Source organism: Equus asinus, chromosome 3 (assembly GCF_041296235.1).
Source record: "Equus asinus isolate D_3611 breed Donkey chromosome 3, EquAss-T2T_v2, whole genome shotgun sequence".
NCBI lineage: Eukaryota > Metazoa > Chordata > Mammalia > Perissodactyla > Equidae > Equus > Equus asinus.
In genome coordinates, this window is record NC_091792.1 from 159948312 (window position 1) to 159963045 (window position 14734).

The following is a 14734-nucleotide window of genomic DNA, read 5'->3' on the forward strand; positions in this document are numbered from 1 at the left end:
AGCACTTACCCGGCAGACAGTGGACACACATTAAGGAGGGGCCACGATTACTGCACAAACCTAGGGCTAAACTGTCCTGCCCAGGCCTATGGACATTCCACAGCACCAGACTGGTTCTTGCTCATGTGATTTTTATTGTCGGTGACAAATAACTGAAAATTTCTGATCTCTGTCACAACTACAACTGGCTTCAAGAATATATTAAAAAAATAGTTTCTCATATATATAGTTTATTTCTCATTAGCACTACCACTTTCCTATGTTAATATCCAAATAACTTCCAAAGTCTTAAAAAATTCCAAATGGCATCTGAAGGAAAATTATTAAAGTCTTAATAACCACAAATGAAAAAAATGGCCAAAAATAAATTTAGACAAAGGAAAAGTATGCCTCAAATTGCATACATTTATCAGTTTTACCTAATCAAAATGGTGCCATTTCAATAGATATGACTCTACTGAGGCAGAGCACAGAATCCAAACTCTAAATGGCTCTGCATTTAGGCCATTGAGAGAAGTGACAAATCTCATGCAGCTTTTCAAATGCAACTGAGGTAGAAGCCAAAGGTTAACTATCATTATTTTCACTGACTCAATATTCATTCATTCATCAAATATTTACTGTGTACCTACAATAAGGCTAATATGGACCAGGCACTGTTCTTCAATCTGAACGCCTGGGAGACAGCAATGCACAAAACAAGATCTGTGCCTTCAAAGAATTTATATTCTAATACAGAGGCCAGGCAGTAAACAGAATAAGTTAACCATATGGTATGTTAAAAGGCGATAGGTGCTATAGGTAGGGGACTGGGAGGTGGGGAGGTGACATTAAGAAGGGCTCCCAGAGAAGACACATCACAAGTGGTGAAGGTGTTAGGCACTCCAGGCAGAGGGACAGCTAGAGCCAAGGCCAGGAGTGAAGACTGGCTTTTGTTTGGGAGTTGGGGGGAGGATAAAACTAAGTCTATCATTATTTTCTTTAAACATTGAGATATTTCATCCATATTTTGGTAAACAAGCAAACATACAAATAGGTCCACTCAAACCTACTTTGTCCAAAACAGAAGTCTGAATTTTCCCCAGTCATGTCTCCCTGCTTCTATTCTTCAAGTCAATATCCACAAAAAGGTGATCGAATCATGTCCCACCTCTGCTTAACAACCATCAATGGCTTCCCACAGTTCCCAGAATAAAATCTGAAGTCTTGACTACAGCCAGCAGAGACACTTCCCCATTTGGCCCCCAGCCACCTTTCTGATGTGCTGTCCCAGACACACTAGCCTCTCTTCTGTCCACAAACACATGCAGCTCCTTCCTGCCTCAGAGCCTTTCAACCTGCTCTTCTCTCTGCTGAGAACACTTATTCCAGCTACTCTGAATGCCTTACTCCTTATCAGTCAGGTTTCATGTCAAATTTCACCCCCAAATTTGAGATTAGTTTCCCTAACCACCATATAAAGAGTAACCCCCACTCCCAGCTCTCTCAAATCACCCTCGGTCTTTGTGTTTTCTTTCTCTTCAAGGCATTCATCCTCACTTCCAGAGCACAGACTCTGGAGCCAGACTGCTTGAGTTCAAATTCCAGCTCGGCCACTTACTGGTTCTGTAAGCTTGGGAAAAATTCTTAACTTCTCTGGTCTCAGTTTCTACATCTGAAATAACGAAGCTAACAATACAACCACTTCATACAGCTAATGCATGTAAAATGCTCAGAACAAGTGTGTGACACACAGGAAGCACTCAAGTGTTAGTTATTAGTATTACTGTCAGAAATTCATTGTCTGTCTCCTCTATTAGAATGTAACCTCCAAAAGGGCAGGAGACTCGTCTGCCTCATTCACAGGGCTAACACTTAATAAGCCCGCAATAAATATATACTCAGGAACAAATACACATCCTGGTCTAACGTTTTGGACTGGCAATGCTAATCTCAGTTTGGATTCCAGATGCATTTACTATAAGAAAAGCCTCAATTTGCTTCATTCAGTCACAACTGATGTAGGACTGAAGAGACTCGTACAAGCAGCTAACTACAGAGACTCCAAATCTCAGTTCACCACTCACACGGAAGTTTCAGACTACAAAGGGACAATCTGTATATAAAATCAGGTTTTATATTTTGAGTTACCTGGGTTTCATGCTTCTAAGAATTACATCAATTCCCAAAGTTGGTACACAGCAAAAGTAGCTTTATCTGCCTCTAGCTGACTGGATTTGGAGACTCAAGCAAGTATAACTCCCAGAGGTAGGGAAATAAGAAAAGGAGAATTCTACACCTCACAATTAAGTGTGCATGGTACTACACTGAGGCCCATAAAGACTGCAGGAAGACCCAGCTGAGCGAGTCTGGAAACACAGGCTGACCAGACACATGTGAGTATAGAAAATTCTACGTAGATTTGATAAGGAAGGAAAAAACCACTCTGCAATCTAATTAAACACATCACGAAGGACTGTCTAACAACACTAGCCTAAGACAAGAATGTTTCCCCTGGAAAAAATATGGATCAATATCAGGGGAATAGTTTAACAGTTATGAAACAGTAGGATGAAAGTATTTAGTCATAAAAATGATCTTATGGGTAATATGTAGGACACAGCCAATACTCTAAGTTGTTAAAACAGCACATACAAAATCGTATTGCAGCCATGTAACAAGATGAATACACAACAGTGACAGAGGCCAAAATGGCTACACAAGGGGTTCTGTCAACCTCTCCTTCACTCTGCAGTGCCTCGTATCTGTTGGCTGAAAAAAGAACAGGCTATTTCTGAGTGGTCCCGATAGCTCTGTTCTCTACCTGTAATCTGCCTGACATCAATCTCCAATGGGAGACCAGTGGATAGTAGGAAAGTACTTGAGTGAATGACCCTCAGGTCCTACAACTGCCAAAAGGCAGTGACGCTTAATGAGAAGGAGGACAAGTTTGAGGTCACCAGGGTCCAAATCCCAGCCCAGACACTTAGTCGGAATGTGCCCTAGGCAAGCTCACTATCCACACTACAGTTTTTCATTGGTAGCAGAGGGATGATAATAATATCTATCTTATAAGATTGTTGAAGAGTAGATATGACATGCTCGATAAAATGTCTGTTATTATTATTATGTTAGCAACGAAGTCCTGTTCACTGGCCAGAGTAATCATGACAGCTGGTACCTGAAACTCCCTCCCTTAGTCATAGAAGGTGCCATTGTTCCCGTCCCACCCAGCAAGTCAGCTCTAGATTTTCACAGAGGAATGAATACCAGAGGAACTCCCTGAAGTTACTGAGTAGACAGACATGGAGATTAAACAGAAAGCTCCAGTTAACTGAATATTCTGATTAATAACACTATTAGTTTTCAAAAACGTGGAAGATAATAAAACATACTTATTCCTAATAAACACTAAGTAAATTTAACTTTTGGTAGTTCAAATTCCCTATAATTATTTTACTTACCTAAATTAATGTCAATAGCTCTCAAATATATACTCCATTTTTCAGAAGTACTAAACTTGGGGCTGGCCCAGTGGCGCAGGGGTTAAGTTTGCGTGCTCTGCTTCCGCAGCCCAGGGTTCGCTGCTTCGGATCCCAGGCACAGACCTATGCACCACTTATCAAGCCACGCTGTGGCAGGTATTCCACATATAAAACGGAAGAAGATGGGCACAGACGTTAGCTCAGGGCTAATCTTCCTCAAAAAAAAAAAAGTAAGTACTAAACTTTTTCGGATTGAGAGAAACCCTACAATTTTTGCATTCCCCTTTTACTTAAAAAATGAAAACAAAGTGGCTAAAAACAAGAACTATCTAACATCTGTATATGCGTAGGTGCTTTTAAAACTTTAAAATTTTGAAGCTATAGATTAAAATTTTAGACATAAAATCTTTTCAATTGTGGGGAAAAAAATAACCTGGAGGACAGTAGAAAAGAGTCACATTACGCAAACGACTGATAGTTGATTTTACCCAGACACACTCAGTGGCAATTCTGTTACTGGAACTGTAGACGAAATTCATTAAGATACAGGATGAAACATTAAATGGTATGTCCATAAAGGAAACACTCTAAAGCCCAGTGGAAGCCAAAGACTCTTTTCAAAGGAGAAAAGATGTTTATCCCTTCCATTCTGTCATTTAATATTTAGTTAAGTGATACTAACACTTTTAACCTGAAATTAACCTAGCTTTGAAAGGAGCAAATAATTCATTCCTTCCAAAGTACCACATAAACAGGTTTTGTCAACAACAGACCACATACAAAATGATGGTCTGGTAAAATTAGTACCATATAGCCTAGGTGTGTAGGAGGCTATACCATCTAGGTTTGTGTAAGTGCACTCCAGTGTTAGCACAACAACGAAATCGCCTAACAATGCATTTCTTAGAACATGTCCCCATCGTTAAGCGACACATGGCTGTATATTATATTGTGTGTCTAGGAAAATCCTGGAGGCTTGGCCTTGCAGCCTGACCTTCTCCAGGTTATAAAGGATAGAAATGATCTGTCTAGTAAAGTGTTCAATCCCAAGCCTCAAATCAACAACAACACTTTCTTTACTTAGAGGAGGCAATTCCACTCAGGTCCCAAGAGGATGATATACTTCAAAATGATTTTCACACAACAGTTCAGAACTCTTCTGAAAAATTACAGCACAGCATATTTTAACAAGCCACTAAAAATGCAAAGCACTTTGGGGGCCGGCCCGGTGGCAGAATGGTTAAGTTCATGTGCTCTGCTTCAGCAGCCCAGGATTCACAGGTTCAGATCCTGGATGTGGACCCAGCACCGCTCATCAAGCCACGCTGTGGTGGCATCCCACATAAAATAGAGAAAGATTGCCAGAGATATTAGTTCAGCGACAATCTTCCTCAAGCAAAAAGAGGAACACTGGTAACAGATGTTAGCTCGGGTCAATCTTCTCACACACACACACAAAAAAAATGCAAAGCACTCACAAATAATTCTAACACTACAAATAAAACAAACATCCTAGAAAATGCGATCCCTTTAGAAAATTCTAGTTGCAGGGCCCTGTCCTAGGGTGGGAGCTCAAAAATCAGTTGCTGAGTGAAATAGCAGAAAACAATGTCTCTAAAATAATTGCCTGAAAGGCAAACGTGACAGTAGAAAGGAAAGTTTACAGTATAGGAAACCCCCAAAATGGGTTAGGATTAAATAGAAAGGTTCACTTCCTCTTTGGTTCATACACTCTGAAAAGGAAGCAGGTATCACTAAAATTTCCCTGCTTTGGTGGATCGGAAGTGGCTGCTCTATCTGGCATTTCTCTGATTAGTGCGCAAGGATGAGTATTTTTCATGTGTTTGTTTAATCTCAAATTTCCCATAGGGTCTATTAATTTCTTTTCCACCTACCTATCTGTTGAAATCTTGATGTATTTATTCCTACAAATTTGAAAAAATCGTATGCCTATTGACCTTATGCCATATTTGACATTCCCAGACTATTATCTTCTTTATTTTTCAATGAGCAAATATTTTAGCATTTTGCATATTTAGGTCTGCAAATCTTTTTCTTTGAGTTCTTCTGCTTTTAAAGAGAAAATTATCACACCTTCACAGGCATACGTCTAATAAACTGTTCCCAAAAAGTTTCAAGGTATTATCTCTGATAAACATTTTATTTTCCTTTTTTCTCCACAGTCTCTATAATTTTAAACATTTCTCCTTAATCCACCTGGAATTTACTTGGATGAATGATATGTTTTCCAGTTATCTCACCACCAAGAATCTCTTCTCCTGGGAGACATGGAGATGTGTTTCTTCACTCCCCACCAGGACCCACTGATGCATGTTTCAGCTTCACACCAGCAGCTCCCCACTGTTGCTTCATAATCTACATGTCTGACCTTGGGGAGGTTTATCATCTTTTGCACCTCAGTTTCTTCATTTGTAATGAAATACATTCAAGTCATATGTTCCAAGGTTGCTGGGACAATCAGAAATAACAAATGTAAACTATCTAGCACAATGTCTGGCACAGGATACTTTATATATACGAAATCCTTTAATTACCTAATATCTGACGAGAACATAAAAGTAACATGCTAAAAGTTTCATTTCATATTTACAAGCCACTTATCCGACAAAGGGTTAATCTCCATAATATACAAAGAACTCACACTGCTTAACAACAAAAAAACAAACAACCCGATCAAAAAATGGGCAGAGGACATGAACAGACATTTCTCAAAAGAAGATATGAATATGGCCAATAGACATATGAAAAGATGTTCATCATCGCTAATCATCAGGGAAATGCAAATCAAAACTACACTAAGATATCACCTTACCCCCGTTAGATTGGCAAAAACATCCAAAACCAAGAACGACAAATGTTGGAGAGGTTGTGGAGAAAGAGGAACCCTCATACACTGTTGGTGGGAATGCAAACTGGTACAGCCACTATGGAAAACAGTATGGAGATTTCTCAAAAAGTTAAAAATAGAAATACCCTATGACCCAGCCATCCCATTACTGGGTATCTATCCTAAGAACCTGATATCAGATATCTCAAGAGTCCGTTGCACCCCTATGTTCATCGCAGCATTATTTACAATAGCCAAGACGTGGAACCAGCCTACATGCCCAGAAACTGATGATTGGATAAAGAAGATGTGGTATATATACACAATGGAATACTACTCAGCCATAAAAAAAGACGAAATTGGCCCATTCACAACAATGTGGATGGACCTCGAGGGCATTATGTTAAGCGAAATAAGTCAGTCAGAGAAAGACGAACTCTATATGACTCCACTCATAGGTGGAAATTAGTATATTGAGAAGGAGATCTGATCGGTGGTTACCAGGGAAAAGGGGGGGTGGGGGGAGGGTACGGAGGGGGAAGTGGTGTACCCACAACATGACTAACAAAAATGTACAACTGAAATTTCACAAGCTTGTAATCCATCATAACATTAATAAAAAAAATAAATAAATAAAATAAAAATAAAAATAAAAGTTTCATTTCAAAAACTTCAAGAACATTAAGTTTAACCAACTAAAGTTAAAACACATTATTTTAACTAAAAATAATGTTCTACTATAAACATCTTATTTTACCTTTTGATATTTCAAGTAAAACTACTGTGTTCTGTCTCTATCAACACATGTAACATTAATGAATAAGTAAGATTTCTTACTTACTTTAACTCAATTCCTAAACCAATATTCTAGTACAGTTTACTGAAACAGACTTGGGTGTGGTTTTGAAAGCAACTCTGGGTGAGGCAACCAAAGATAAGCCATCCAACCATCTGTTTAACCGAACAAATTTAAGTGAACTTTAATGCACCCTATCCTGTTTATATTTCCAAAATCTGTCTGACAACTGTTTGTCAGAAAGAATCCAGCTTGGGTCTTCATCAAAATTCCATTAGCCTCTCAATGCTAACTGATTAATAAATGTGCTCAATTCATATCTAGAGTTTAAATCCTAGGGCCAGACCCCCTTGGTTCTGATCCCAGTTCACCACTTACTAGCTATGTAACCTTAGGCACATTTCTTCATCTTTTTCTCTATGCTTCAGTTTCTTTGTCTGTAAAATGGGAATGATATCATGCTTTTAGAATTTCTTGGTTTAAGATTCTTGCTTGGTTTAAGATTAGATGGGCTAATTTATGTCAAGTGTTTCCTACAGTGCCTGGCACACAGTAAGCAACACAGTAAACAGTGGCTATTATTATTATAAGCAGCAGCAGCACCTTTAACGACTGACTGAATCTCTTAAAAAAGGACACTGGAAGAACATTCTATGATGGGCGCTAGTTAACTGTCTTCCCTAAGAGGTGCACAGGGACACACAGCAGCACCACTTGTTAGAGATCCTTCCTGCAGACTGTGTCACTGCTCTGTACTGTCAATTTTTAATACACCCGCTAGATCACAAGCTGACTGAAGGCAGGAACTACGACGATGCTTTACCTTTTGACATTCCCGACAAAATGCTCCGAACGCAGATCTTTAAAAATGCTTATTAGATTAATACAATGGAAAAAAACAAGCAATGCGACAAAACCTTAGAAGCATACATTTTTAGCACCAGAAGGAACTTAAGAAGTCACGTGGTCCTTTTACAGATGATAAAACTGAGAAAGATAATGACTTTATCAAAGTCCTATATGCTGGCCAAGCTAGAGCCAGCTCCTGCCTGTACCAAGAACACGAACACACCTTGCTCACTCCACTGACCCTCAAACCGTGCATTTTAGAATTATCTAATACTGAATATGCTTTTCCTAAGTTTTAAACTAGTACACAACCACTTTTTCTATTATTAATAAATACCACTTGGAGATCTCAAGTAAGGCAAATATTTGAGAGGCCCTACCACTCAAACGAGATTTTCCATAAAAACGAAAGTTATTTGCTTATAAGAAATACATGAAACTTCCAAGGGCTAAACGAAAAAGACCCAAAACCATGAGAATGAAACTAGAACTCTGAATGGAATCATCCACAAAAGGTGATATTACCAGAGATCAAATGCCAAAAATCAGCATTGCTAGATGCAAAAAAGGAGGAGCTGATGAGCTGGAACTCTATAAGGGGGTGAAAATGGTCTCAGGTGGGCAGTGACCCTGGCTCACAGTATAAGTAAATACAATCCTCTTAGGAAAAAACATCCTAAATGTTGATCACCAGGTTTTTCCACAGGTGAAAAATGAACCGGGGGGCTGGCCCTGTGGCCAAGTGGTTAAGTTTGCACACTCTGCTTTGGCAGCCGAAAATTCTCCAGTTCAGATCCTGGGTGCAGACCTACACGCCGCTCACCAAGCCATGCTGTGGCGGCATCCCACATAGAAGAACCAGAAGCACAGGAATGACTTACAACTGGGATCTATAGCTATGTACTGGGGCTCTGGGGAGAAAAAAAGAAAAAGATGAAGACTGGCAACAGATGTTAACTCAGGGCCAATCTTCCTCATCAAAACTTAAAACAAAAAAAATTAACCAAATATGAGGTCCAAGTCAAAAATTCAAGAAACCCAAAAACAATCTCCATGAGTGACAGTCATCAGAAACAATGAACCATAGGTCTAGATCCTCAAAGACTTCGGATACTAGAATTACAATACAGAACCCAGAATTACCATGTATGAAATAGTTTAAAAATAAATTAATGATAAATATGACAAACCACAGAGACCATCAAAAATGAGCAGAGCTGAAAAAGAAACCAAATGGAACTTTTAGAAATGAAATAATGTTGAAAAAAAGTTTTTAATCATCCAATAAATTAATACCAGCTTCGACACAGATAAAGAGGATAATGAATTAAAAGACAGATTTGAAAAAATTACCCAGAAACCAGCACAAGGAGACACAAAGTATGATGGAACGGATATGAAGTCCACTACACATCTACTGGAGTTACAGGCAGCAATAATGAAGGACAGAGGAGTCAATACCAGAGAGATAATGGCTGACAATTTTACATAACTGAAAGACATGAATACACAAATACCAAGTAAAATAAATAAAGAGAAATCCATCCCATATGCAAATGGTAATGATTCTGCAGAATAGCAAAGGCAGAAAAGAAATTCTAAAAGCAGACAAGAAGAAAAGACAGATCACCTACAAAGGAATGACAATTAGATTGTTGGCAAACCTGTAACAGAAACAACAAAGGTAGAAGAACAGAATATCTTCAAAATGCTGACAGGAAATAACTGTCAATCTGGATTTCTATAGCAAGTAAAACTACCTTTTGAGAATATGTGTGAAATAAAGTCATTTCAGATAAACAAAAAGAGAGGTACCACCTACAGACCTATAGTAAAGGAGCTTCTGAAGATGAAAAATGATCCCAGGAAAAAAAATGAGAAATGCAGTAAGGATTGTGAGCAAAAAAACTGCTAAGTGTGAAGTAAATCTAAAAATATCTTTGGATAATGTAGTGACAATAAAATCCAATTTGTGAGGTTAAAAACAAAGTCTAGGGGCCAGCCCGGCAGCCTAGTGGTTAAGTTCAAGTGCTCCACTTCAGCAACCCAGGGTTTGCTGGTTCAGATCCCAGGAGTGCACCTACACACCACTCGTCAAGCCATGCTGTGGCAGAGTCCCACATATAAAATAGACAAAGATTAGCACAGATGTTAGCAACAATTTTCCTCAAGCAAAAACAGGAAGATTGGCAACAGATGTTAGCTCAGGGGCAATCTTCCTCACCAAAAACATAAAAAAGAAAGTCTAGACTAAAACAGAACAACAGTAGCATGTAACTTCATCGTTGAGTTTAATTGAAATTAGTTTAATGTCTTTGTTTTGTCTGTTAGGGGAATATGATATTAATTTCAGATTTTGTTAAATATGCATGGTAAAACTTTAAGGGCAACCACTAAAAGAACATAATAGAATATGTAATTTCCAAACCAAAAAAGGGAAGAACATAAAGAAAAACAAACAAAACAATTTGGTTGTTTAAAAAGGCAAGCATGGAAGGGAGAAAAAATGACAGAAAACAAAACGTAAGACGACAAAAAAAGTACAGAAATTTATATAGTGCTATAAACCAATGTTACTTCAATAAAAAACAAAGTAGGGACAGCAGCCCAGCAGCCTAGTTGTTAAGTTCATGAGTTCTGCTTCGGTGGCCTGGGGTTCGCGGATTTGGATCCCAGGCACGGACCTATGCACTGCTTGTCAAGTTATGCGGTGGCAGAATCCCACATACAAAAAAATAGAGGAGGACTGGCATAGATGTTAGCTCAGGGCCAATCTTCCTCACCCCCCCCAAAAAAGAGAAGTAAAAATTTATCAGAATCACAATATATGTAAATATACTAAATTACATCAGTTAGAAGACAGAAACTACAACCACTGTAGTGGGCTGAATAATGGTCACCAAAGAAATCAATCCTAATCCCTGGACCCTGTAATGCTAAGACTCTGTATGTGATTCAGGATTTGGGGATGGTGAGATTATCCTGGATTACACAAGTGGGCCCTAAATGAAATCACCAGTATCCCTATAAAAAGGAGTCAGAGGGAGGCCAGCCCAGTGGTGCAGCAGTTAAGTGTGCACATTCCGCTTCAGCAGCCTGTGATTCACTGGTTCAGATCCCAGGTGCAAACATGGCTCCGCCTGGCAAGTCATGCTGTGGTGGGCATCCCACATGTAGAGTAAGGGAAGATGGGCACGGATGTTAGCTCAGGGCCAGTCTTCCTCAGCAAAAAGAGGATTGGCTCAGGCCTAAGCTTCCTCAAAAAAAAGGAGACAGAGGGAGATTTGACTCGACAGATATAAAAGAAGAGGGCAATCTGACCGGGCACACAGAGACTGGAGTGATGCAGCCACATCCAAAGAATGCCCGCCGCCAGGAGAAGCTGGGAAGAGGCAAGGAACAGATTCTTTCTCCAGAAGAATCACCTTGATGTTGGCTTAGTGATACTGATTTTGGACTTCTGGCCTCCAGAACTGTGAGAGAATAATTTCTCCTGTTTTAAGGAACCAAGTTTGTGGTAATTTGTTACAGCAGCCACAAAAAACTAAAACACCCATAAAACATAAGAACAGAACATAGAAAGTTTGAAAGTAAATGGATGAAAATAGGTACATCAAGCAAACATCAACCAAAAGAAAGGTGGAGTATCTACATTAATAAGAGACAAAAAAGACCAAGGAAGATAAAAGCATTTCTTCAGGATGGAAAAAGCCACTGCATGAAGTTGAAAAGCTCACTTCAACAGGAAGATGACAATATATGTATGCCTAATAAAATGGTGTCGATACATATGAAGCAAAAACTGCTAGAACTCAGAGACAAATAGACAAACCTACCATCATAATGGGAGATAAAAACATTGCTCAATTACTAATAGGCAAAGCAGCCAAAAAATTAGTAAACAGTGAAAAGAACATAAGAACAACGTAATCAACAAGTTCGATGTTAGAAGTATACAGACTCTTGCAACTCCCTGCTCCGCAAAAAATTAAAGAATACATATTCTTCTCTAGAATACGAGAAACATTCATAAGAATTAACCTCAGGGACCGGCCCTGTGGCCTAGTAGTTAAGTTCAGCGCACTTCGCTTTGGTGGCCCAGGTTTGGTTCCCGGGAACAGACCTACACCATTCATCAGCAGCCATGCTGTGGTGGTGATCACACAAAAAATAGAGGAAGATTGGAACAGATGTTAGCTCAGGGCAAATCTTCCTCAGCAAAAAAAAAAAAGAATTCACCTTATATCTAGATGGAAATAAAGAAAACCTCGGTGCCAGCCCTGTGGCTTGAGTGGTTAAGTTCGTGACCCAGGGTTTCACCAGTTCAGATCCTACGCACGAACCTAGCACCGATCAACAAGCCATGCTGACACGTCATCCCACACAATACAACTAGAAGAACCTACAACTAGAATATACAACTAGGCACTGGGGGGCTTTGGGGAGAAATTTAAGGAAAAAACAACAGTCAACAGACGTTAGCTCAGGGCCAATCTTTTTTTTTTAAAAAAAAAAAAATCTCAACAAATTTCAGAGAATCAGTAGCAGACAAACCATTTCTCTGGTCACAATGCAATTAATACAATTCAATAACAAATTTTTTTAAAAAACATATATTTGGAAACTTAAGAGCACATTTTTAAATAACTTACAGGCCAAAGAAAAAAACATAATGAAAATTTAAACACTTATATAATGAAAATATTACACTTGAAAACTGTTGGCTTCGCTAAAGAGCTACTTCTAGAGAATTGTATAGACTTAAATGCTTCTACTAAAAAAAAAGAGTAAGTGGGGGCTGGCCCCGTGGTTGAGCAGTTCAAGTTCTGCGTGCCCCACTTTGGCGGCCCAGGTTCACAGGTTCGGATCCTGGGCAAGGACCTACACCACTTGTCAGCCATGCTGTGGCAGCATCCCACATACAAAATGGAGGAGAACTGGTACAGATGTTAGCTCAGGGCTAATTTTCCTCAGCAAAAAAAAAAAAAAAGTAAGTGATCAATTTCTGAGAAGTTATAAAAAGAATAGAATAAATTCTAAACCACTTAGCAATCACTCTCACAATGCTTTATATACATAATTTCTAATCCTTAAAACAACTTTGAAGGTTGGATTATAGTTTGGATTATAGCTACAAATGTCCTATTATCTGAGTTTTAAAGCACAAACCATAAGCCCCTTCAAGGGAAAAAAAGGTACATCACATAAGATGTAACACATGTGCCCAAACTTGCAAATGTCATGCAGCCTTGATTTTTACTGAGAATAAAGATGATGTCACAGCTTTTTTCACAGCACAGTGAAATCTGGGGTTAACAGCCTCAAGACCCGAAATAACATACAAATAACTCGTTTTATGAAAAAGGTACTGGCAACCTTCCAAAATTGTAGTCAGCAAAATCAGCACTATTTTCATGAGGATTCTTCTTCACCCTTGTGCATTATGAATCAATCAAAGTGGAAATTATCCAGCAAGAAAAATTAAAATATACTTAAAAGAGAACTGCTGGCTTGATTTTTATAAAATAGAAATGATAAAAATAACTGCGGATGAGTGATGTGAAAGAAACATCTCAAGGACCCGAACAGCTCTAACCGGGATCCACCTTCTGCTATTCCTACAGAGAGGGTCCAAGCAGGAGCTCCTGTGCAGGCATCCCACAGGCTTTCTCTCTGTCTGACCTAAAGAACTACGAGCCCTTGAAGTGTAATCTCCATTCTTGTTATGCCCAGGACAAAACCTAGCACACTGAAGGCCTTTTAAAAAGTTTATTGAATTAATGTTTCCTAAATGCCATTACTGTCACTTAGAAACTAGAGACAAAGAAAATTTATACCCACACTGCTTGACTAAAAGCTAGGAAAGAAATGCTTCCTTGAAGAAATTCCTTGCTTTCCAAAATAATCAATCAAACACCCTATGCAGAAAACAGCACATTCAATATTCCAGATACTCTAGGTCAGTGACATTCCTGGTGGTTATGTTATCAAAGTACGCTGTGCTTCAGGCCCCAGGGACAATGCTCAGAACAAACTGAGATCAAGAGTATGTGGACGGTGGGGTCATCTAGTTCCCCTAAAGATGAGTGGACTAATTCACATCCCTTCCTACTGAAGTAGACACTCAGTCCTAAAGTCAAGTACCATTTCTAACACTCCCTTCCTGCCTGAAGCTCTATGCAACAATAACTTGATTAATGGTATCATCTGGGAACAAGGCTGGCCTGTTAACTAAAACATTCTTAAATCTTGGAAAGTATGGCTTAACCACAAAGTCCTTGCTAAGCTGCAAACTTGTATGGCTGTAAAAGACAAAAGTATCTCTGTACAGAGCCTTGATTTATCAAAAAAAAACAGAAAGAGAAAGAGTAGCTAGTAAACAGGGCTCTCTATTGCCTTTCTGTGCTTTCCTTCTTAATGTCCGTTTCCCCCTCATCTATACACTGGAGAAGGAGGAAAGGAAAGGAAAATGCACTGACAGCATACCTGTGTACCATAAGCATTCACAAGTGCTCTCACCACGGCCCCACAACAACACCTCCAGTTAGACAAGATTGTTATTATTACTATTCCTGTTTCAACAGATGAGAAAATTGAGTTTGGAGAATTTCACCAACATGATCCAGAGCCACATATTTTCAGAGGCAAAACTGGATTGCATCCTGATACTGCATCCCTAACGCCCAGCACTATACCAACAGCTGACAACTGACTCTCTTCAGTGAGAATAAAACTCCTAACGCAGCATTTTCACTTTTACAGTTTCACTGACACATA

At 39.1% G+C, this 14734-nt stretch overlaps 1 protein-coding gene across 12 annotated transcripts in view; it reads right to left on the minus strand.

Annotated features, from left to right (window-relative positions):
• Window positions 1–14734, minus strand: part of ADD1 (adducin 1) — an 88137-nt gene that overhangs the window by 59222 nt on the left and 14181 nt on the right. Inside the window, exon 1 of one of the 12 annotated variants that reach the window (XM_014832820.3) lies at window positions 5726–5935. The exons of the other annotated variants lie outside the window; for them this stretch is intronic. The gene's annotated coding sequence lies outside the window, so the exon portion shown is untranslated. Of the gene's footprint in view, window positions 1–5725; window positions 5936–14734 lie in introns of those variants that run through there. 12 annotated transcript variants of the gene reach the window in all.